The sequence below is a fragment of the Urocampus carinirostris genome, chromosome 12 (assembly GCF_059441175.1).
Source record: "Urocampus carinirostris isolate Australia breed hairy pipefish chromosome 12, RoL_Ucar_1.0, whole genome shotgun sequence".
NCBI classification, from domain to species: domain Eukaryota; kingdom Metazoa; phylum Chordata; class Actinopteri; order Syngnathiformes; family Syngnathidae; genus Urocampus; species Urocampus carinirostris.
The window spans coordinates 24,025,247-24,049,772 of NC_142360.1; the positions used below are offsets into that span (position 1 = coordinate 24,025,247).

The 24,526-nt window shown below is 38.3% G+C and overlaps 1 protein-coding gene across 3 annotated transcripts in view; it reads right to left on the bottom strand.

Moving 5' to 3' along the window:
• ptprsa (protein tyrosine phosphatase receptor type Sa) overlaps positions 1-23,989 on the bottom strand; it is a 371,836-nt gene extending 347,847 nt beyond the window's left edge. For 2 of the 3 annotated variants that reach the window (XM_088349513.1, XM_088349511.1), the window contains exon 1: positions 23,707-23,989. The gene's annotated coding sequence lies outside the window, so the exon portion shown is untranslated. The remainder of the gene's footprint in view (positions 1-23,706) is intronic. The other variant, XM_088349515.1, reaches the window with a different exon arrangement.
• Positions 23,990-24,526: the final 537 nt, after the last annotated feature.

Below are 24,526 nucleotides of genomic sequence, written 5' to 3' on the forward strand. Positions count from 1 at the left end.
CAATATTTATCAACAAAATAATTATATTGCATTATTTAAATTGTTTTATTAAAGAAAAAATATTTATCAAAGGGAAAATGGTTATGATTTGGCGACTCCAAGTGGGAAAAACGTTCTTCATTAAAACAAACATGTTTGTAAATAATCATAGCATTACCAAATTAATTTGCATGTATTTTGCATTACATAAGTCTCACCCAAAAGGAGCTGACATTTTGCGGCTACATGTAGCTCAACATCTTAAAAAGGCAAACATTGAGATGTAATGGTGTGTTTTGGTCACTTTGAGACTGCATAGTTTGTGTTCTCCCTTGTGCTTTTTAGCATTCATTTTCAGTTCCACTTTTTTCTTACAGCTTATATCTTCAATTAACGTATCCAAAACTCTTATGATCAGTTCCGTATTGGAACGGTCTTGACTACATAAGAACAGATGTGCTGCCACAATTCTAATAAAATACTATATAGGTTAAATATTTAAAACCCTGTTATTCCCTTTTTATTCTTTAAACGTTATTGTATTCATGAAGAAAGAGTTTTAAGCAACATATTTGGATTATGAGATCTCCAAGGCATTTCTTTCAGTTTAACTGTATTTATTTACCACAGGTTGTATTTATTTTCAGTAGCTGTTTGAAATTTAGAACCGTGTTTTAAATTTCTATTTATTTTCATTCAATTTCAATGAAAAATATCATGGGATGTACATGTCTTAAAATATAAGTTACTTCTTAGGAGAAGACTACAAAAACATGTCCAAAAAAATAATTTAGATACTGTTTGGATTTATGTAGTACTGTAATTTTATTTCATTTAAAACTATATTTTGTGTGTCCCCAACAAAATGTTTTAATGGACAAATAGAAACTTGCATAGTTTTAATGGACTATGTTTACTAATTAGTGCCTATTAGTGGTAAAAAGGCATTCATGAAATAAATAATATTGAATTGCATGATGAGCTAACTATCATCCAAACATAATTTTAGGCTGAGAAACGGATATTTCTTTTGTGACATAAACATCATCGAGAGAGAACTGACATTATATTCAGCTATCTTGTCGCTACCCGTACTCCAAAAGCAAAAATCTTGTAAAAGGCAAGACAAATAGTGCATTTTGGTCACTGAGTCTCCGTAGGTTGTGTTCTTGCTAGTTCCTTGTAGCACTCGTTTTCGGTCGCACAACAAAATACAGCAAAATCTAGTGATTATATATTACATAGTATCCCTTTAAATATTAAAATATTAACTATAAAGGTTTTTTTAAACTACTAGTCATTTTTTTAGAAACATTAATGTATCAAAAATACAAGTGGCTTTGATCATATCTTTGCAAGTAGGAAGCCCAACTTCCTAGTTTTTCTTCCAGTATCCGGTCAAAAGTGTGTGAAGGTGGCCTCATATGCCGAGTTGGCATAATGAAGCAGTATTGTTAGAGTAGCGAAACATGGACAAATAGTAGTTAACTCTTCAACCGAGCTTATTGTTTTAAAAAAATATATATGACCCATCGTCATCGTCTGGTCAGAGAGGAATGACGTTTCCATACATATCTGGAGGAAATTTCCCAAATACGAACTACAATCAAACAATAATTGATGAGCATTACATTATTCCTATTTCAGAAAATTCTTCTATGTTTTCAAAAATTTAGCACATAGACAGAGACTTATGAGGGAAAAACACAGAAAGAAGCTGATGACGAATACAAAGTGGATACGTTCACCACTCATTAGCTGTCCTGCCGCACTCTGGACCGCATGCAATTCAGAGTCCAACGACGTGAATCAAACAAAGAGCTCTCTGGCTACCTCCGAGGAAAGCCGCCCTGCCACACTTAGCAAAGCATCATAAACAACCGAATCCCATTTGTCATTGACTTCACCCAGACAAAGTGACAGCGCAAATAATCTAAATAGCTTCCTTTTCTCAGCATTCTCCTCTTGTCACCACAGCCGACCTCAGCTAAAAATGCAAGCTTGCAAGCTGACGTGAATGTGTAATACAGTACAAAAAGTACAAGACACATGACTACACTTTAGCTTTATTATCTGTCTTGAGCAATAAATAAACTAAAAAATGCATTACCTCCCTGTAAAGCAACATTGTGTATTATTTGATGCCGCTCAGTGGTAAAAACAACATTCATTAAAAAGCCCACTATTGATTTGAATTATATGTAAAAAAACATGACATCATGGCAAGTCTTTAGGGTCTCCTACCTTCTCCTAAACCCAGAGGGACCCAACCAGGGTTCTAACTGGGCCCAATTATCCTACACCCTTTAAAAGAACATACTGATCTGCACACATGGTCAGGTCATTTTCATTTTCTACCTTGGTTTTCCACATCATCTTTTCCAGTCCATCCCATTTTCTAAAGGTAGAGCACCTTGCATTTCTCTGCTTGCTGAGTTTGAGTGGACAGCAAAATCATAACATAATCAGCCGACCATATTAAGATAAGGCAGGGCTAAAACATAGCAAATTATTTTAAAAAACAAACTAGATGCCCTGTAGTTTAAACAAAAAGAGGCGTTAATGTTGATATTTAGTAGGTTTAATCCAAAAGTGGAAAATGACAAAAGGCAGTGATGCCCCAATTTGATGGATGCTACCTGCCGTTAAACTCGAAGAGGAAAATGACAAAATTCAGTTTTTGGGTTAGACATGTAGCATTGATCAAAAGTCACCACACCTATCAATTTCCCACCCAACAAAAAACAGTATCCAGGGAAAGATATCCCCTGTCACACTTTAGCACCGTCTCATTTCCCCTTTGAATGATTATAACAGTTGCAAACGCCCCCATAGGGAGCAGGATTTTTCCTGCCCTCTTGCCAATGAAAACTGCCATTACTCGAACAGCCTCTGGAGAAAACACAGCTTTGTTAATCAAGCAAAGGCAAAAACAATTACTAGAAACCAATAATCAATGGCTGTGCACAAACAATAAATTCTTAGTGTAGCTGCTTCACCAAACAACAAGTGGGAAGAAATAAAGTCGTACTAATTAAACAGAAATCTTCTAGTGTGCCATCAATAGCTAATAGCTATCCTGTTACACCATTTAGCCCATCTGATTAGAATGCCCTAGCATGTATAAATGCTCTCTTGAGGCTTTTACCAAATGAACATCTCACTTTTCCTTAAGGAACTTTGACTTTCATGTTTTATTTTCTACAGTAGATGTTGATACAGTGCATCCGGAAAGTATTCACAGCGCTTCACTTTTTCCACATTTTGTTATGTTACAGCTTCATTCCAAATTGTATTAATTTAATCTCTTATCTCAAAATTCTACACAAAATACTCCATTATGACAATGTGAAAAAGTTTTTTTTTTTTTACTTTTTTTGAATTTATTAAAAATAGAAAACTAAGAAATCCCATTTACATAAGTATTCACAGCCTTTCCCATGAAGCTGAAAATTGAGCTCAGGTGCATCTTTTTTCCACTGATCATCCTTGAGATTTTTCTACAGCTTAATTGGAGTCCACCTGCAGTAAATTCAGTTGATTGGACATGATTTGGAAAGGCACACACCTGTCTATACTAGGTCCTACAGTTGAGTGTGCATGTCAGAGCACAAACACCAAGCGTTAAGTCAAAAGACCTGTCTGTAGTCCTGCGAGACAGGATTGTCTTGAGGCACAAATCTGGGGAAGGATACAGAAAAAAATCTGCTGCTTTGAAGGTCCCAATGAGCACAGTGGCCTCCATTATTTGTAAACGGAAGACATTTGGAACCACCAGGACTCTTCCTAGAGCTGGCCGGCCTTCGAAACTGAGCGATCGGGGAAGAAGGGCCTTATCAGGGAGGTGACTGAGAACACGATGGTCACTCTGTCAGAGCTCCAGCGTTCCTCTGTGGAGAGAGGAGAGCCTTCCAGAAGGACAACCATCTCTGCAGCAATCCACCAATCAGGCCTGTATGGTAGAGTGGCCAGACGAAAGCCACGCCTTAGTAAAAGGAACACAGAAGTTCATCTGTAATTTGCCAAAAAGCACCTGAATGACTCTCAGACCATGAGAAACAAAATTCTCTGGTCTGATGAGACAAAGATTGAACTCTTTGGTGTTAATGCCAGGCGCCATGTTTGGAGGAAACCAGGCACCGCTCATCACCAGGCCAATACCATCCCTACAGTGAAGCATGGTGGTGGCAGCATCATGCTGTGGGGATGTTTTTCAGCAGCAGGAACTGGCAGACTAGTCAGGATAGAAGGAAACATGAATGCAACAATATATAGAGATATCCTGGATGAAAACCTGCTCCAGAGCGCTCTTGACCTCAGGCTGGGGCGAAGATTCATTTTTCAGCAGGACAACGACCCAAAGCACACAGCCGAGATCTCAAAAGATTGGCTTCAGAACCACTCCGTGAATGTCCTGGAGTGGCCCAGCCAGAGTCCAGACTTGAATCCGATCGAACATCTCTGGAGAGATCTGAAAATGGCTGTGCACAAACGTCTCCCATCCAACCTGATTGAGCTTGAGACTTATTGCAAAGAAGAATGGGCAAAACTGCCTAAAGATAGGTGTGCTAAACTTGTGGGATCATATTCAAAAAGACTTGAGGCTGTATTTGCTGCCAAAGGTGGATCAACAAAGTATTAAGCAAAGGCTGTGAATACTTATGTAAATGTGATTTCTTAGTTTTCTATTTTTAATCAATTCAAAAAAAGTTAAAAAAAAAACTTTTTCACATTGTCATAATGGAGTATTTTGTGTAGAATTTTGAGATAAGAGATTAAATTAATACAATTTGGAATGAGGCTGTAACATAACAAAATGTGGAAAAAGTGAAGCGCTGTGAATACTTTCCGGATACTGTATATTGTAAGTTTTAGGGAATTCATGTTCAAAAATACAACTGTAGAGGAGGAGGCTTAAGCAGCAGGCTAACGACTAGATGGAGATGCTATAAAATATATAAAATGTCGGGAACAGGTGTTTGTTGTCGTTTTTCTGCATCTGTACACTTAATACCGTAATCTGGGTCCTTGAGTGGGCGACGGGCGATTGCTCGAGATGGTGTTGGGAATTAACGAACAACAGAAAGTGAGCTCGCTGATGAACGCCAGGGGAAATCAGGTAAAGCATATCAGCCAGGTTTTATGAGAGCTGTGTGCACGCTTCCGACTGCAGCATAAAACAGCGCTTGCTGGCTGAGGAGTTCATCATATATAGAGCAGCTCTGATTGAACAGCTCTGTGATGTTGCACATAGGAGGAGCACACCGAGCCTTCTGTAAAAAATTGGCATCCCAAGACTCCAAATGAGATTATTTGCTTTTTTCGAACCAGCACAGTAAGTTCTTTTGGAGTCAGTGAAGAGGCAACATTAGGACGTGAGCAGCAATGCCGAGACTTAGCACAATAGAAACCGTAACACGGATGTGATCAATAGTTGCTCATGACTTGCTTTGAAAAGGTTGTGTCCTCCATCCTCTTAGTTGTATATCACCGCCTCAATTCCAGTCATCTCTTTTTCTCAGTCTCATCTATAATTCCAGCCTGCTCTACATTCCATTTCACTTTGCTTTCTCTTTCAGTCGAGGCCTTCACTCTGCTTTCGTTTAGTACAATGCAAATGCTTTTGATTTATTTTTCGATCGCCGTCCTTATAGCAGCCCGTTATAACTTGAGGGTAGATAGGATAAAGCAACATTTCTTTATAGTCCTACATTGGCTTCCATGCATCTTCAGGCAACATTTTTGAGTACATTTTACATGATTTAGCTCCAGTCTTTTGATGCACTGGTTCTGAACTGGTTTGAACCATTATTTCACCCTAAAGACAAGCCGCGACCCAAATCAAGCAAAATAAATCAATTTCTCAAAAGTATCCAATGAAATGATTGATTAAATATATAGTTAATAAAGATTAATATAGTGATTTAAAGCTCAAGATACATTTTTAAACCATTTACTGTACCTTCCAGCAGCGCTTCAACGGCAGAGACTCGTAGATTATTTTGATATTTCGCAATTGTTTTCTGCTTCGTCTCAATTGTTGTTGTCACTGTTTTTTAATTGTTCTTTCCCTTAGCACTAACTTTCTTGGGACTCGTTATTATAAGCAAAACAAGGAAATACAACAAACAAAATCCCAATCAAAAGTGATGTGGTCCATCAAAAACAAACCAATTGACTTAACAAGAAGAAGAGACCAAGCAGGGCATTATCACCATCTACTGTTAAGTGTATTCGACGCTCTTTTTTTCGACTTAGTACTATTTTACCCAGTCAAAAGGCCCGCGACACACTGAAAACGGACCTGTGACCCAAAATTTGAGAAAAGTTGAGAAACACTGTCTCAATGAATCCCTATCATCCATTTTGTTGGAAAAAATATGTTCAAGTACGTTAGACAAGTCATGTGCCATATTTTTGGTCATTGGATACTGCGGAAATACTGTCTCTAGAAAAATCATATGTGCGTAAATGGATGTAATATTCGAATACTATGGAGCTCAAAAGAGATACACTACAAAAATTTAACCAGTGATTAGCATCCCCCCCAAATATAACTGAGGTTTTAAATACATCTTTCTCTGTTCATTTTGGAGTCAAATTAGGTATAATATTTATGAGACAGAGCAGGGTGGAAACCCAAAAAACAGTTTTTGCCTGCTATAGAGGCAAATGTCTACACAACTGGCATTACCTTCAAGCACTGACAATCAGTGTCAGAGCTCTTTAGTCTGTCAAGTAAAACCTTTTAAAATTGTGATAGTGTTAGCTTTGTTAGCAATGGGTTCTGTTGTGTGTGTGTGTGTGTGTGTGTCCAAAATAACTTTACCCTTAAATTTTAAACTCGTGATTCTTAGCAAGGAGTAGTAGTATTCTTTGAAAAAATAATGTATAATTTGTGGCATTAATGTAGATTGAAAGTCCTTCTTTTTCTTTTGAATGGGCTACAAAAAGAGCCCTTTATACATTCATTTTGCTAAACTCACTTATCTATTTTTTCTTTGGAGCTGTGATTCTCAGTTGTTTTCTGTTATGCCCCTTAGTGTAGTGGATGTGCAATTGCATCTTATTCTACGGCAGTTCAAAAATGGAAAAAAAAATGTCCCCGGTGTCAAGGGGGCCTACCCCTCTATCTGTGAACAACTACTTTACAGGAATGACAATCAATCCTAAAAATTGTTTGTTGAGAATCAATCAATTCTCTTCACCGCTTATCCTCATCAGGGTTTTGGATGTTAAGGATTCATTTTATAAATGTGTTTCTTTGAAAAGTAAAAAAACAAAATCCTCACAATTCAGAAAAATAACATCTCTAATTTTATTTATTCTTAGAAATGGTCCCATGAAGTTAAATATATTTACAAATTCAAATGCAGAAAATCATGTTGAAAATACTATTAACAGCAATGCATGGGATTTATATGGTGCTCTATAGCAGTGTCTCTCAACTGGTGGTCGATATCCAAAAGTGGGTCCCGGACACAGTTTTGGTGCGTTGCGAACCTTTGCCATGGCAAAATAATGCTAAGAAAAAAAGGAGGGTTACATTAGATGGCGATAATGATCCGTTCGATATTTTCTTCTTGTTCAGTCAATCAGCACCGTCTCACTTGTGTTTGAGAGGGACCACTTTTCGTTTTTTTGTGATTCTGTTGGTTTTATTTCCTTTTTATTACCATAATGATGGGTCCCAAGAAAGTTATTGATAAGTATAAGGAAATATGGAAAAAAAAACTGACTTAACGATCAAGTGGAAGAAAGAAATCATTGCGAAATACGGAAATGTTGTATGGGTGCCATTGAAGTGCTGCTGAAATTCACATAAATGGTTTAAAAATGTTTTGTTTTTAGCTTTTTACCAGTATATTCATTGTTATTAACTATAATTGTATAATTATAATTATAATAATAATTTAGTTACTTTTATTATGAGGACATTTTACAGCAGTTTGAAGAATATGCCAGTATATGCGGTCATTTTGGTTTTGCTGGTCGTTTTTTTATTTTCTTTAAATAGAGTAAATTTATTGTAGTGCACAATCTTTTCATCAGATAAATTGGAGAGGTAGAATTTTTTTTGATTATGGGTCGCAGATTGTCATAAGGGTAGAATAGCGGATCCTGAAGTCAGATCAGTTGAGAACCACTGCTTTACGGAATGCATGTTTCTGTGAGAGCGCTGGTAAGCTCGGTAACTTGACACGGATTCGAAGCCTAAGGCATATTCACAGAAGGGTGCCTGTCTGATCACTCATATACCCCTTTTGATCTCCACTGAATATTTGCGCCCATCATGATACTAAGCACATGACCAGGAGGGAGCTGAATTATAACAGGACATTTTTGGATTACTACCTGGCCTACTCTGCACCCTGAGCCACAGTTACCACAAGTTACAAGTGATGCAAAAAAAATATTTTTTTTCTTTTTAATGTAGAGCGACAAAATATCCCAGTGAAGGATTAATTAGGTCTTGATTGAAATAAATAAAACACTAATGATGGGAACCAACAACAGTGACGGGAAAAATCCGTGGAACAATTATAAAATAAAAGGGTATGCTCATGAATAAAACTGACTGCTGGAGGCAGAAACAGAATATTGGTCTTCCATACCTGAATAAAAAAACAAACAAACAAACACGTATTTTTATTCTTTGTAAGATTCAGGTGGGGCGCTGGTTTTAGCGCTAGGATGTCTATGTATTCTTGCAAAAAAAAAGCTAAAAGCGCCCCCTAAAAAATTGCAGGATGTCTCCTTTAATAGTTCAAGCACAGTATGAAGACGAGTTTATTGTTAGATAAGTTAAAAAATCATCCCACTGCAGCTCTCGTGTAAATTGTTTATTTCTAACATTGTCGTGTTTCTTGTGTATGGGAAAGGTAGAAAAGCATACCATAGAAGCTTGAGGCAAAGGCTCTATTTACAATATTGCTAGAACAGCTTTTTTCCATCTTCGCAACATTGCTAAAATTTGCCCTATGCTTTTCCAATCTGATGTGGTTATTATAATGCATGCATTTGTTACCTCCCGTCTCGATTACTGTAATGCACTACTCTCCGGTCTCCCAAAGTCTAAAACCAAGACCCTTCAGTTAGTACAAAATGCTGCAGCGGAGCTTTTAACTAAGACAAGAAAGTTTGATCACATTACCCCGATTGTACCTAACCTGCATTGGCTCTGTTAGCTTTAGATGTGATTTTAATGTTCTGTTGGTAGTATACAAAACCATAAATGGACTTGCTCCCTCATATCTTTTGATTTAATTTCCCCCTATGTTGTGGTCCGGAGCCTTTGCTCTGAAAATTCTGGTCTACTAGTGATCCCAAGAGCCAAGAGGAGATCCGCAGGTTCGAGAGAGTTCTCTATTAGGGCCCCGGTGCTGTGGAATGCTTTACCCCCTGAGTTTCGATCTGCAACCTCAGTGGAAATATTTAAATCTAAGCTTAAAACACACTTCTATTCTACAGCATATGAATAACCTATATTTCATATTGACAATATCTGTGTATCTGTGTATTATTTGCCCTCACGTAGGTTTTAGATCAGGTAAAGGTGTATATAATAATCAGTTGTTTGCAATAATCTGTGGTCTGTACAGCCCTTTGAGACTCTTTGTGATTAAGGGCCATACAAATATACATGACTTGACTTGACATGACAATTTAAGCAAGAAATGGCAATTATAGAAACACGGCACTCCTCAATTAATTCGGATCATAAATTAAAGTAAAAATTCCTACTGCTGATTTTGATTAAAACTGAATCAGTAATAACTCCTTTTTTGCAGGTGTTACAAAAAGGTCCCCATATTGTCAAAACCAGCTAGGTAGAAACCTTTATTCATATATTTATTACAATTTCTAAATTGCATTGAAAACAAATAACAAACCCAATTTACATGCTCAAACATTTCTTTAACAAACCAAAGTCCTGTACTTTATAAAAAGTTATTCTTAACAAATAATTTGTGTACTGTTAAAATATAGTTTTAAAAATGATCTTTCTAGTAAATTGCACTATTTATTGGTTATGTGAAATATGAACGGTTGACCGACTTTGGCACTTGTGCAGAAAAGGCAGCTTTTATTGTGAACCTGACATGAAATGAAATTATCTGCATTTATATAGTGCTTTTCAAGTCAATGACTTCCCAAAGCGCTTTACATTGTGCTTCACATTTCCCAATAGCGGCCGTGATCTGTGCAGCCATGTAAGGCGCTAACCTGCTTATTGGGGGTAATTAGGGGGTCAATGTCTTACCCAAGGACACTTCGACATGTAACACGGACAAGCCGGGATTCGAACTGGGATCCCTTAATCCTAAAACGATCGCTCTACCTCCTGAGCTACTGCCACCCCCACATAGACGAATATCTCAATTTGGCCCTAAAAGTTAATTATACATATATGTTGTGAATGTGATTATCAGATTACTATTATATTTTGCTATTTTGTTTTGGCAGCCCCTATTAAAACATAATTGAAAATAATTTATTAAAGTTTCAACATGATTCTTTTAACCTCAGATTATATTTTGTAGCAATTAATGTGGCTTAAAATGGTTTTACCTTTACTTAGTATGTGGATAATTCCAAGACTGTCGGTATAGGAAAGCATCTTCCTCTGCCTTTTGGTGCTTTTTTTGATCCAGAATGTTTTGTTGACATGATGGATTTTAGAGAAACTTGACATTGAATAATCTTTGCATGTTTGGAATGTAAATTGGGCAAACTGTTTTATGTACCTGTACAACTTAGACCGCAGTTATTGATGCACAGGCAGACACAGGCACATAATTGGAAATGACACTGTTGAGCCAATTGGAATGCAAACACAATGAACAATAAAAAATCTACAATGAATCGAAACCGCAAAAAGTAAACCATGATACTGCAAGGGATTACTGAATTTGGTTCTGTTTTCAATGCTTCGCTTTGCTGGATTACTCTGTTCCTGTGTAAATATGTGAGTACAGAAGTACAGAGACCCCTGACTACTTAGGGCTTCAATTATCACTGGTTCATTGCTTCGCGGATTTGGAATTGAATTGTCTTTATTGTCCTTGATATCAACCTACCCGGCATTGTGTTCAGACAGCCCAAAGCAGATGCTATCATGGGGGCAGTTTAGGGCGAGCTTTGTGAGTTGGATGGGCATGACGCTCTCTGTGCACAACTGTGAAAGCTTGTGTATGGTGTCAGGCATTACCAGTGAAAACGGATGACCTGAACCTACAACCCTTGGTAAACCGCTACATTTGGGAAGGTTGTATTTTAACCATCACAGAGACCTGGCTCATTCTAAAGATACCTGATGCTAGTGTGTAGCTAGCCACCCACTCTCTAAATCCCTTTCTTTCACTGAGAGTAGTAGCCCTCCAATTTCGTTGTTCTTTTGTTCAGTGAAAAATTTGACCATTCATTCAACTGCAATTCAGTGTTCTGTGTTTTTATTTGTAGATTTATATCTTGTTACAGTCATATACACTCAGTTGGTAAAAACTTCATTTCGAGGTAAGTTTGACCCTTTGGGACTTTTATGAAGGTGCAACTCTACCTCACAGATTTTCACTTTTCCCCAAGGGTTCTGGTCCTCATTGACCGCGATAACCAAGGGATCATTGTCCTACTTTAGTAGTACTCTCACCTGAACCTGATCTGGTGTATTATGAGCAAATTTCGGTTTCTTTTCTAGAAAACCTCCCCCAGCATCGTGTCCCTCATCCGTGTTTCTTTCCTCCGCTTTCCTGCAAAACGCTGTTCACAGGTTTATCGCATCACATTGTTGCATCTCTACGGAAGCTTGCACAGCATTCTGCCATTAATAATTGAAGAAGCCCCACATGGCCAGGCACACTCAGTCTAAATGGATTGTTCTGGGAGAGATCAATGCGAGCCTGTGAGGGTTTTATTAGGCCCTGCAGAAAGAAGGTACAAGGACATCGTCAACACTCTCGTCTCTCGGTCTTAATCGTGCCTTGATATTGCGTAAGACCTCCTCCTCTTCTCCCATGGCTGGGAGTTTAATCCTTGACTGATGCCTAAGTGTAGAAATTGAATTAAACATAAATGATTTCACATCTGTATGAATCATTCATTGTTTTTGATGTCTTTGACTGTGATGCAGGCTAAACAGGACATGACAATGTTTTGTCTTTTCCTGCCCGACTATGGAAGCGTCAGGCATGCCGAAAGAGGAACCAAAAGAGGCTCGGGCGAAGGGTCGGGAGGTAGGGGGGAATGGAAAAATGCTACCGTGACCTTCAAGACTGTCGATCCCGGGGGTGGTTGACAACTCCATGGAAAATAACCCTCAGCGGGACTCTCCTACAAAGACATTTGCATTTTCGTCCCCCGTGGAGAGGTTTCTTAATCGTGTCGTCTTCACAATGCATACATAATTGGCTTGTTATTCGAACGGATATCTAGTTGGTTCTAATTTTTTATTGCAGGGATGATCGGAGGTGGGACAGTTACAAAAACTGTGTCATCATTTGTCAGCTTGGGTATCCTTTGGTAATACGTAGTTTGGTGATGTTTATTTTAAGATGGACCCAACTGTCTACATCAAGGTAATTCGGTACCTGACCCGGTTAGTCCCAAGAAAAAACTCGTCCCTGACACTGCTCGGTCCACAAAAAGGCAGTTAATTAGGAAATAAATCATGGAAAGTCTCTGCAAATAAAAATTGCATCTATGTATAGAGAAATGTTTATGTATATCTTGTTTATCGACCTGTTTTGGAATTATTTTGCTGCTAAATATCATCACAATACGTCATTCCGATGCACTTAGAACATGGGTCTCAAACACACACAGGAGCCAATTGTGATTTAAGAGCCTTAATATGAACATTTAAAGTAAGTGTAGCCCACGCGAAATATCAATTAATTTATTACAAATTGATTGATTTTCTTTTTGTCGTTGTGTAGAACATTTTTAAAAGCGAATTGAAAAATTTGAGTGTTTTTTAGAGATTTTATTCTGGAAAATCCAATGCAGCCCAACTTCACCCAGACTCCAGATCCAACGGCCCCCTAGTAAATCACGTTTGACACCCTTGTCTTACAACTTACGCCAGTCTCCTAGCACTTTTTCTCTTTTATAGTCTTTATTACATGTTTATTCTGTGGCTGCAATTTCTAACCTCATTGTAAACAATGTTTACTATGTTTTTCTCAATACAAATTATCCATCCATCCATTAGCTGCACCGCTTATCCTCAGTAGGGTCGCGGAGGGTGCTGGAGCCCATCCCAGCTGTCTTCGGGCAGTGGGGAGGGGACACCCTGAACTGGTTGCCAGCCAGTCGCAGGGCCAATACAAATTAAGAATGTTTTAATTGTTATACAGGGCCTCTAGCTTTTTACATCCATTAGCTGTACACATAAATTGAAAATTTTACCAAAATCGTTATTTTGTCAAATAGAGGGTCGGGATTGTTTCTATGTAGAGGTTTTACTTTATAAAACCCTGCTTAAAAATGTAAGTCGAGATCTTCAGCCAGATAGAACAATAAGTGAGTATAAAATCTAGAGACAATGTACCAAATCTCTGCATAAAATTGTAAATCCAGAACTTCAGGGAAGGACCCAAATAGAACATCCCTCTATTCATTATCTGCAATGCTTATAGACAGTAGGGCCGCAGGGCTGCTGGAGTCCATCCCAGCTATCTTTGGGCAGTGGGAAAGAGACACCCTGAACTGATTGCCAGCTAGTTATTTTTTGATGCTTAGCAAATTTGATCCCACTGATTAGTTTGTATTCCAATCATTATGACGATTACTTTTATGTATGGGTTGAACACACTCCAAAGTAGATAGATAGATAGATAGATAGATAGATAGATAGATAGATAGATAGATAGATAGATAGATAGATAGATAGATAGATAGATAGATAGATACTTTATTCATCCCCTAAGGGAAATTCACATTTCCAGCAGCATCCCTGAGCTGAGAACAGTACAATAATAAAGCCAAAAGAATACAATATACAAATACCCAGTGTGACGTGCAAATGCCCACTGTAGCGTGTTATATAGAGTAACTAAATAGTGCTACACAGAATACATATTGCAGTAAGATTCGGTAATATCCAATGTAGGTGGTGTGGTTTAATGTGGGCCTTTACTCTGCTGGGTGGAGTTAAAGAGCCTCATGGCATGAGGAAGAAAAGATCTCTTCAGTCTGTCCGTAGTACAAGACAGTGACAGCAGTCTGTCGCTGAAACTGCTCTTCTGTCTGGAGATAATGCTGTGTAGTGGATGCGATGGATTGTCCATGATTGACCTCAGCTTTTTCAGTGCTCGTCTCTCAGCTACTGTTGTTAGGCTGTCCAGCTCTTTGCCCACAACAGAGCTCGCTTTCCTAGCCAATTTACTGAGACGAGAGGCATCCTTCTTCTTGACGCTGCCTCCCCAACACGCTGCCGCATAGAAGAGGGCGCTTGCCACTACTGTCTCATCGAATATTTTCAGGAGCTTTTTGCAGATGTTGAAGGAGGCCAGGCTTCTGAGGAAGTAAAGTCGGCTTTGCCCTTTCCTACATAGAGCTTCTGTGTTGGCAGTCCAGTCCAGTTTGTTGTCCAGCTGCACACCCAGGTATTTGTAGGTCTGGACAAATTCTACACATTCTCCCTTGATGGTTACAGGAACCGGGTGAGTTCTGGTTCTCCTGAAGTCCACCACCATCTCTCTGGTCTTGGTGGTGTTTAGGTGCAGGTGGTTTGCGTCGCTCCATCGGACAAAGTCCTGAATCAATTTCCTGTACTCCTCCTCCTGCCCGTTTCTGATACATCCCACGATCGCAGTGTCGTCGGCAAACTTTTGCACATGGCAGGACTCAGAGTTGTACTTAAAGTCCGATGTATATAGAGTGAATAGGAACGGAGAGTATTACAAATTGTTAGTTTTGTCTATAAGATACAGTGTAAATATTTAAAACAAATTAAGAAAGTAAAATATTAAAAGTAAATCAGTACAATTTGTGTAGAAAGCTTTCCTTGAAACAGAAGGCCATTAAAACTAAAAGGATTTGTAAATGTTTTGTTACTTTTATGCAACATATTAGTTTTACTCCTGGCATGTTTGTTTATTTATGTTTTCTTGTAATTATGATTGTTCCTAAAGTATCTTTATAAAGTTAACAGAACATTGCAGTGGAATCATTGTATGGAAGTGAATATGCATTTTGATCAATAAAGCATTTACAATGCCTTTAAAAAGACAGAAACAAAAAATAGGAGCATGCTAACGTATTAGCTACACAAAAGTGTTTCTCATAACAAATACTATTTTCAAATGGAAGTATACATCTATGTATTGTCATCACAATTACTTTTAGAGTTGAAACTTAACGTTGCAGTTACTTTGGATGGACCGGTTCCAGCATCATGCTCCCCTGGTTCATGACATCTGAGCATGTTGCTGGAAAGTACATACACATCTAATCCATTAAATTGTGGAGCTTTACAGTCATCCAAAGCCAAGTCGTTGCTAGTGGAAAGGTAGTGATGGTGCGTTTTCTGACCTCATTCTGCTCGTCAAGAGCGTTCTCTCAAGTGCTTGCGTCAGAGAAATTGGAAGTGACAAAGGGATGTTTAAAAGGGACAATTTCTCTTCTCTCTCATTCTCATTTTTGAAATATTCCAGGAAACATGTACAGATATGCGGACCATATGTCTCCCTGACATGCTCGAGAATACATCAGAATATGGAAGAGCCCTGAAAGCCATAACAATCCTGCAGTACATTTACTTGAGTATTTATGTGTCGACTAACCCAAAGTAATTCACCTTTCGAGTTCCTTTGTGCACTTTTCCAACTCCAGCAAGAACCTTTAACTGCGTTTATTCACTCTGACTCTGATGGGGTGTAAAAGCAAATAGCCTTTGTGTGTTGGCAGATGGCTGACGTGGTGACGGCAAGATTGGAAACAAAAAAAACAACAGGAAATTCACCGACTGATATTGTGCTGCTCCTATTTTCCAACTGTGCCAACGGCAGGAAGAAAAAAAACAAGGGGAAATAATAACCTGCTGTTCACCTCCAGGTGACAACTAACAAGCTTGTAGATCCCACCTAGTACATTGTAAACATTGACAAAGCTATGTGGAGATAAACAAGTTTTTTTAGCTTTCTTTTGGTTCCTCTAGATTTCGACAGAGGATGTTAATAGTCCTTTTGTAAAACTACCAAGAAATACATTTTTAGAATACCATAGTTAAGATTAGGAAGAAATATTAGTATGCTTGTTTTGGTTGTTTACGATGATCGTAAGCATGTATCACCATTTCTTTGTCCTGTTTTTTTTTATTATTATGGGTTAGGTACTGTGTCAACAATAAGATTTCCTATTCTAAAGAATGCTGAGCATCCCAAGGCTACATTTTCATAAATTTATTTTTTAGTGGACACTCATAATAGGGAGAGAAGTCAATCTTGCGAGAACATGAAATAACTGTACAAGAAACCCTCCCCAAAGCACTTTCCTTTTATTAAATCTCCTATGTTACAAAAAACAGATCCGCCCTGAAGGGTGTGGTTAAATAAAGGCCAGCAATATGATTGGCCGATAGTGACAGTGAGTGCATAAGAATCGAAATAACAAACTGGCATCCCGAGAAATCTCTTTATCCAATATTAAAAACTGAATAAACATATCAATGTGATCTATCTGGTCATCTCTCCCAGTTATTTCAATTTTCTATCAGTAATTACATATACTATAAGCATCAGGCCGGTATTTGAAGAAATTGAACTCGCTTGTATTAGCTTTTTCTTTGTAGTACACACTCAGGAACTACAATATAGTAATAACAGTACACAATTATCACATGAACATTTTTTTTGACCTACCAGATGTTGGGAAAATAACGACAATTTGTTTAAAATGGCGGCTGAGTGATTAGCGCGTCCTCGGTACAGTTCTGAGGTCATGGGATCGAATCTCCCGTGCGGAGTTTGCATGATCTCCCCATATATATACATATATATATATATATATATATATATATATATATATATATATATATATATATATATATATATATATATATATATATATATATATATATATATATATATATATATATATATATATATATATATATCTCGGTGGGTTTCCTCTGCACTGGCCTGTCCAAATTGTCCCTAGGTGTGAATGAGCAAGTGAGTTGTCTGTCTCTGTGTGCCCTGCGACTGGTTGGCAATCAGTTCAGGGTGTCCCCTGCCCATTGCCCTAAGATAGCTGGGATGGGCTCCAGCACCCCCGGGACCCTACTGAGGATAAACGGTCCAGATAATTCAGATAATGGATCTGTTTTGCTTTTTGACGAAAGTGCTGTTGCTGTCACTTCTCACAAATGAAGTTATTTTGCTGGTACCAGCTCCAGCCCCAACTCTGAAAATTATCTGTGTAAATTCTAAGATTATTTAGGGTAATCATAACTAACAAGGTCGTTCACAAGTGGTGAGGTAATAATCCTTGTGGAAAATGTCTATTGTTTTTTTTTTAATCAAGCTTCGCTAGAGCTGATTATGAAAGTCAGATGTGTTGGATCCTGGGAATGTCTAAAACATATAGTTCTATACCACTAAGACAGTTTTTTTTCTCCCAAACACATTTGCATGAGAAATTATGAGAGTACTGACACTCTTCTCTTAGTCACTCCAAGTTTCTATAGGCACTCTTCTGTTAGCATACACATTACATCTTGACCTAGTTGTGGTTTCTGAGTGACCTTTTAAAAGATAGGTCGGAATTCTTTAGCTGAGATTTTATTTCTTTCTGTTACACAAAAGCATTCTTCTTTGCAAGCTTTACAAGTCCACCTAAAAGAATTGCAATTCTAAATGGTCCGGGTGTGTGCTCTCACAATCAATAAATTTAACTTGGATGTATTCTTTAAGGCCATTTGAATCTAATCATTTTCTCTGTTTTATTCTGTAGGTATTGTAAGCATTGTTTGGAATTTAAATTGTTTTCTTCTGCCATGAGCAGTTTTACAAGACATTGTGTTAACTCAGGCTCAGTCAGTTATAAGACTGGATTAAAAAATGATCTTGCTTTTGCAAAAAACTAGATTTGCTTTTTATAATCAAATGAAATCCATAACTTCATGTGTGATGTCCTCCACTGTTTTCACATGTGTGTGATGTCGCAATGATAGTAGTTAACACAGGTAGGTTTAGCCCAGGGGTCACCAACGTTGACATTAAGTAGCCCCCAAAGTATATTTGGGTATTCTGCAAACTTGTTTCAAAATCAGTTCACCAATAACAGGTCATTGTGTATATTAAATGTAATTTTAAAATGTAAAGAAAAGGTAAGATTTATAGAAAAAGTTATACATTTCTAGTATCTTTTTTGTAGCTTGCTTGAGAAGTAATTTGATCAGTGTCTTTACATATACGCTCAATTTGTAATGATGTCATTAATTGTGCATGGCATTGGACAGAAAAAGCATTCGGAGAGTATTCAACACAGCACAGAAAACAAATGGCTGCCCCCTGCCAAATATGAAAGATATTGAAGGCTTCCTACACTGCATCAGATTTATCAACATTGTAGAGGACACATCTCTCCCTGATCACCAACTCTTTGACCTGTTGCCCTCTGGTATGCGCTACGGGTCCGTTAAAACAAGGACTAACAGGCTCACAGACAGTTCCTTTTAAAGGGCCATCACCGCCCTAAACAAGTGCGCAAAAACCATATATATATATATATATATATATATATATATATATATATATATATATATATATATATATATATATATATATATATATATATATATATATATATATATATATATATATATATATATATATATATTTACATGCAATATTTTTTATTGTTATTACAACTTAGGTCAGTCTATAAACACTAATTCGTAAATATTATTGCCCATTTATCCTGACAGTCTTTTAACCTCATACTTCACTTAAAGTTTTTATTCCATGTTTATCGTGGAGTGCCATGTCAAATATCATAGTACACAGTGTTTCACTATGTCAGGTGTCTCCGGCAAGGTGCCCTTGGGCACTAGGGTGCCCCCTGAGGACAGCTGAGGTGCCTGCGGACCTCTTCTAAAATAGTTCACCAGTGCGCGATCATTGTGATATTCTTGTAAAACGTTTCTTTTTGTGTGTGATTTTATTAGTTGTTTGACTTAGTCCATTCAACCCTAGTTCTGATAATTAACCTGGTAATAACATAATAACAACATAGTAATAATAATGATAGGTTGTTGTTTTAGAAATGCATACAAAACTGAGAGCCCACTGCGTTAATTTGTAACAAAAAGTAGCTTTCAGTTATAAATGACAATAGAGACAATTCGATTCATATACATCCGTTTGGAAATAGCCAATCAAGAAGGGTATTGAAAAAGCCAATTTAAGCCCTTTCCCAATAATTACAACACAGTTATAACATAATCCTAACCTTTTAACAACATAACAATGACATCACTAGCTATTTAGAAATGCACACTAAACTGGTAACCCTCCACCCTGAACTGTAGCATAAAGGTAGCTGTCATCATCAAAACAGTTGGTGACCTCTGCTCTACCCTGTCCCTGAATGAAAAAGCGTTTGTATCCTGTATAAAAATAACAGCATGTCCACACACTTTGTAATGACTCCACAGAGAATGACGTATTGCTCATCTTAAAAATGCAATAACGCCTCGCGTGACCGTGCTCTGGTGAGCTCGATGCTGCGAGGCAGGCATTTTCTGAACAGTAGCGGCCTCCGCCGTGGCCCCCGCCGTGGCCCCGAAACAATCTCGGCTGTCCGTCCTGTGACAGGTGACCATGATTGAGGTGCGTTACAGCAGCAGAAAAACAACAGATGCCCGGGCATGTTCTACAATCACCCATCTCATACATAGAAAGTGGCTGCTTGATTGATGGCAAGTCAAGAGTCAGGCATGGCGGAAACATGCTTAACTACACAAAACGCTACTTTTAGATTTGTGTAAGAAAAAAAAAGACATTTTAAGTATAAGTCCAACAAACCGCCAAGAGAGGAGCCGCTTCATAAAACGTATCCAGGCCATTAAGTCTGCAAGGACGGTAATGGCCGTCCGTCCGGAGGCTCCTCTGCTTAGGCAGCAGTGATGGACTCCCTCCTGTCGGGGGGATCATTGTGTGGCTCCACATCTTAATAGCAACTTAAGCAAACAGATCCCTGCTCGAGCCATCCGGAGAATTTATAACCGGGGTTCCGGCATCAAACAAGTCTCCAAAATCCCGGTGGTTCTCTGCAGTAGTGATGTGTCATTCGCAAACCCATCGGCTCTACAAGCCGGCTCTTTGACACGATGGATCTGTTTTTTTTCTTTCAAAGATTCTGTGTAGTTGACTTTAAATTTGTTAAATAACTCAAAAGTGAAATAGATTTGTATTTTTCTTTATTTGTGGATCTGTAATTTTTTTCAATTTATGTTCCTATTTGCTTTTTTTACAATAAAAATTGAATAGAATTTTGTTTTTTATAGTTTATTTTTTGATTTTCTTCAAACATTCTGGTATGGACAACCATGTGCTAAAACCCTATAATAATATATTATTAAAACAGCGATAAAATGAACAATTAACTAATAAAAATTGAATTTTTAAATAAAAAGCCATTAGCAAAATATTTTAAATGAAACTTGTATCATTTTTAAATGTCATAGTTAATTCGAGAACAGAGACATTTTCATTATAATGTTATTGGTAAAGGACATATTTTAAAACATACTTTTTCTTTTAAAAGTGTATAAGGTTATTTTAGTACAACTGCTATTATGAAAATTATTCTTCTATAAAATTGAAATCACGATGTAAAATGCCATAATGATCATTTCTTTATTTAACTTTTCTGCTAAATACTTCTTATTTAGAAAGACCATCTATCCATCCATTATCTGCACCGCTTATCTTCAGTAGGGTCGCGAGGGACTGAAGCCCATCTCAGCTATCTTCAGGCAGTGGGCAGTGGACTCCCTGAACTGGTTGTCAGCCAGTCGCAGGGCATACAGAGACAGACAACACACTCGCTCATTTACGCCTAGGGACAATTTGGACTGGCCAATTAACCCGACAAGTGTTTTTGGAATGTGGGAGGAAACTGGAGTGCCTGGAAGAAACCCACACAAGCACGGGGGAAAAATGCAAACTCCACGCAGGAGGTTCGATCTCATGACCTCAGAACTGTGTTGCACCACTCCATCGCCGTGCTGCCCATTTAGAAAGACAAATTTTATTTAATTTTTGTTTTCAAGGCTGGTTCCATTAATTGAATGTTTGTCAAATTAAGTCACATTTATTTGTATAGCCCTTAATCACAGGATTACAATTACACTATTGCCTGATCCTAAACCAATTAATTGTTTAATTAACTGAATTATGGCACTCTTGGACTTCCATAATAGTGAGTTTCTTGATTTTAAAGTTGCTTAGTATAGAAAGGTTCAAAGTTTAAATTAATGAATGGTTCACTGTAGAGCAGGGGTTGGTTCACTGTAGAGCAGGGGTCAGCAACGTGGTGCCCGCGGGCACCAACTAGCCACCTAAGGACACCTGAGTAGCCAGGAAATTTGATTTGGTATGGCGCCCGCCCCGAGACTGGGAGGTTGTGGTTCAAGCCCCGGCCGAGTCATACCTAAGACTTAAACATTGGTACCCGTTGCCTCCCTGCTTGGCGTTCAGCATTAGGGGTTGGAATTGGGGGGGTTTGGTCACCTAATGACTCCCAACACCTCAGTTTGGGTTGAGCGAGAGGGCTGGGAATCCCCTCCTCCGAATCAATCTCCCAAAAAAAGTCAGAAATGACTCTGGCCACCTCCCACTAGGGGGATATGTGGTATATGATAATGTTTTAATGGATGACAGTCTATTTCAAATCACATTATGAGTTCAACGCTGTAATAATATTGTAAAAACATAATGATAACTTATTTTCAGAATGCATATTCAAGTAGTAACCCTTGGTACCAAGCAGTAACAAAAAGTAGCTCTCGGCTTAAAACATTTGGTTAAAACTGCTGTAGAGTAAAAAAAAAATGTCATTATGATTTAGTAGAGATATTCATTTTGTGCTTGATGTTATATTATTACGTGTTATTCATTGTTTTCCCTCGCTTCTTCTTTTCTTTTTTGTGTTCTTGTTTTTCTCTTTTTATTTCATTTTTTCTCTTCTTTTCCTTCTTCCTTCTTTTTTCCCTTTATTTTTCCCATTTAAAGCCATTTTGTCCATGTTACATCATAATTGAAAATATATCGATTAAAGCAACATAAACAATCCGAAGAGACGCTTGGAAGGCGGAATAGCCGGATCTTTTTAGTCAGCGAAAGTGCAAATCCTCGGATGAAAAAGAAAGAAAGAAAAAAAAAACATGGACTTCTAATCACAAGTCCAGTGCAGCTTCTGTCAATGATAGAAAAACTGGATTGAGACGACGTGCATGACATCATTCGTCGGCCTTATGTTAATGACTTTGCTGCAGGAAGGATGGGGATAGGTTAACTTTCGGGTGCAATTGAAAGTGTAAACCAAAAGAACAAGCGTGTGATTGGTTGCCGGAATGTATCTGAAGTGGCATAATTCAGAATATAGAAAATATTAAAAACGGGCTTGACTACTTCCAGGGTGGTTCTCAGTCGGTGAGTGAGCATACTAATCCACTGGCGGATTGGCTTGGATGCCTCCTCCGGGGCACCAATGCACTGAGGTGTTTCTAGTGGGAAGAATGGTGTTTGTGTGTGTGTGTGAGAGAGAGAGAGAACTAGAGGGAGAATTTAGATTTTTTTTTTATCACGAGACAGAGCATAACAGCAAATTGTAACACACAGTAACATCATAAATTTGATTACATTACATTGCGAGACTGAGAGCCATTCCCGGCCACCGTAAAAAAAAGAAGCTTTAACCGAGTTACTGCAGCTCCAGAGGAGAGAGAAAAATAAGCCATTTTCTTTTTAACAAGCGGGGAGGTGGCAAGATATTGTACTTTGGGTTTTATGAGGTTTACAGGCGCTACAGCACAGCGTGACAGAACATGAACATATTTATTTTAATTAAAATACTGTATATATTATTAGAAACGAAAGATAAGATTACATGTTATCTGGATTCTAAAATATTTATTCAGATGATAGTATTTTTCTCGCATAAGTTCATTTTGTTTAGTTTTAAAGGACATTGAAATGCACTACCCCCCCTGTTCAAAAGTGTGCAAACATCTTAGTTCTGTTTCTCACCTTGTCATATTAGAAGCAAAATACGAATAATTATATTTGTGCACCTCACTGTATCTAAAATAATTCAAAAACTGAGGCTACACCTACACAAAGACATAACGAGGGGAATGAAGATAAACCAGCCAGATCTAAAGGGAGGATTGTTGGGAAAGCGATTTGAGCGGATCCAACTGTATAGAAACGGCCACGAAACAAAACCAAGATCAAAATGCTTTTTAAAAAACCTTTCAAGCGCGTAGCCGGTTCCAAAACTTGCGTATTTCCCACTTATTTGTATCGTTATCTTTTGTTAGGGAGAAAATCCCACTCGCTGGAACTGTCTTTTCAGAACCAGACTGCATGCGCGAATTCTTCATTCCTTACCGATTTTAGGCACCAGCAGGAGCATCGCGCATCCATACATGAAAATATTAGAGCACATGCACGTTTGTCTCTTTTTCCTCACTCGGCAAAAAGGAAGGATCCTTACCTTTATCAACCTTTGGAGTCCCTTTCTGGTCCCGGGCGCGTGAGCCTTTACATCTTCATGTTTGAAACAATAATCCCTGAGTTTTCTTTTCGCTTTGTTTCTAAAAGTGTGCGTCTCCGAGCGTCAGGTCCAGTCAGTTTCACCTGTTCCGATCGTGGGGAAGCTCGTGCTAGATTTGACTTTAGAATCCAGCTGGGCGCACGCAGGTTGCAGAGGAGTCGTTCCGTTCGCTCAGCACCAAAAAAACCCGCCGCCGTGCGCGCACTTGGAGGAACCGCAAGCGAGTCCGAGCACTGACAGAGGGAATGATGTCATGCGTACGGCTCTCCCTCCCTTCCTTACCCTGCCTACCTCCCCCCTTTGCCTCCCCTTAACACAAACCCGGCTGTCTCTCTCTCATACACACATTCTCCCTCGGCGTGCTCTTATTCAATTATCGGTTTGTACTTTTTAAACCATGCCAAAAATGCCAATTACACTTTTGTTTTTCAAGCGCTTCACGCCTTGTGGAGGTAAAGCAGTGATCTGCAACTACAGGGCCACGGAACAATACCGGGACACACGGAAAGAGTAACATGTTGCATTATTTTTTGGGTTATACCGTATTTATTTGTGTAAACAAGCATTTTGAAAATTGGGTGCGCATCATACTGAGGTTTTACGGTAGTATTTTACCGCAATTGTGCTAAGAATACCAGTCAACATGCTGACCTAATTTGCTCAGCATCGGATGTAACGGGAATCAAACCTGAATCTGATTCTCTAGGCTAGGGGTGTCAAACATGACCTGCGGGCTGGATCCTCCAACTGATTTAATCCG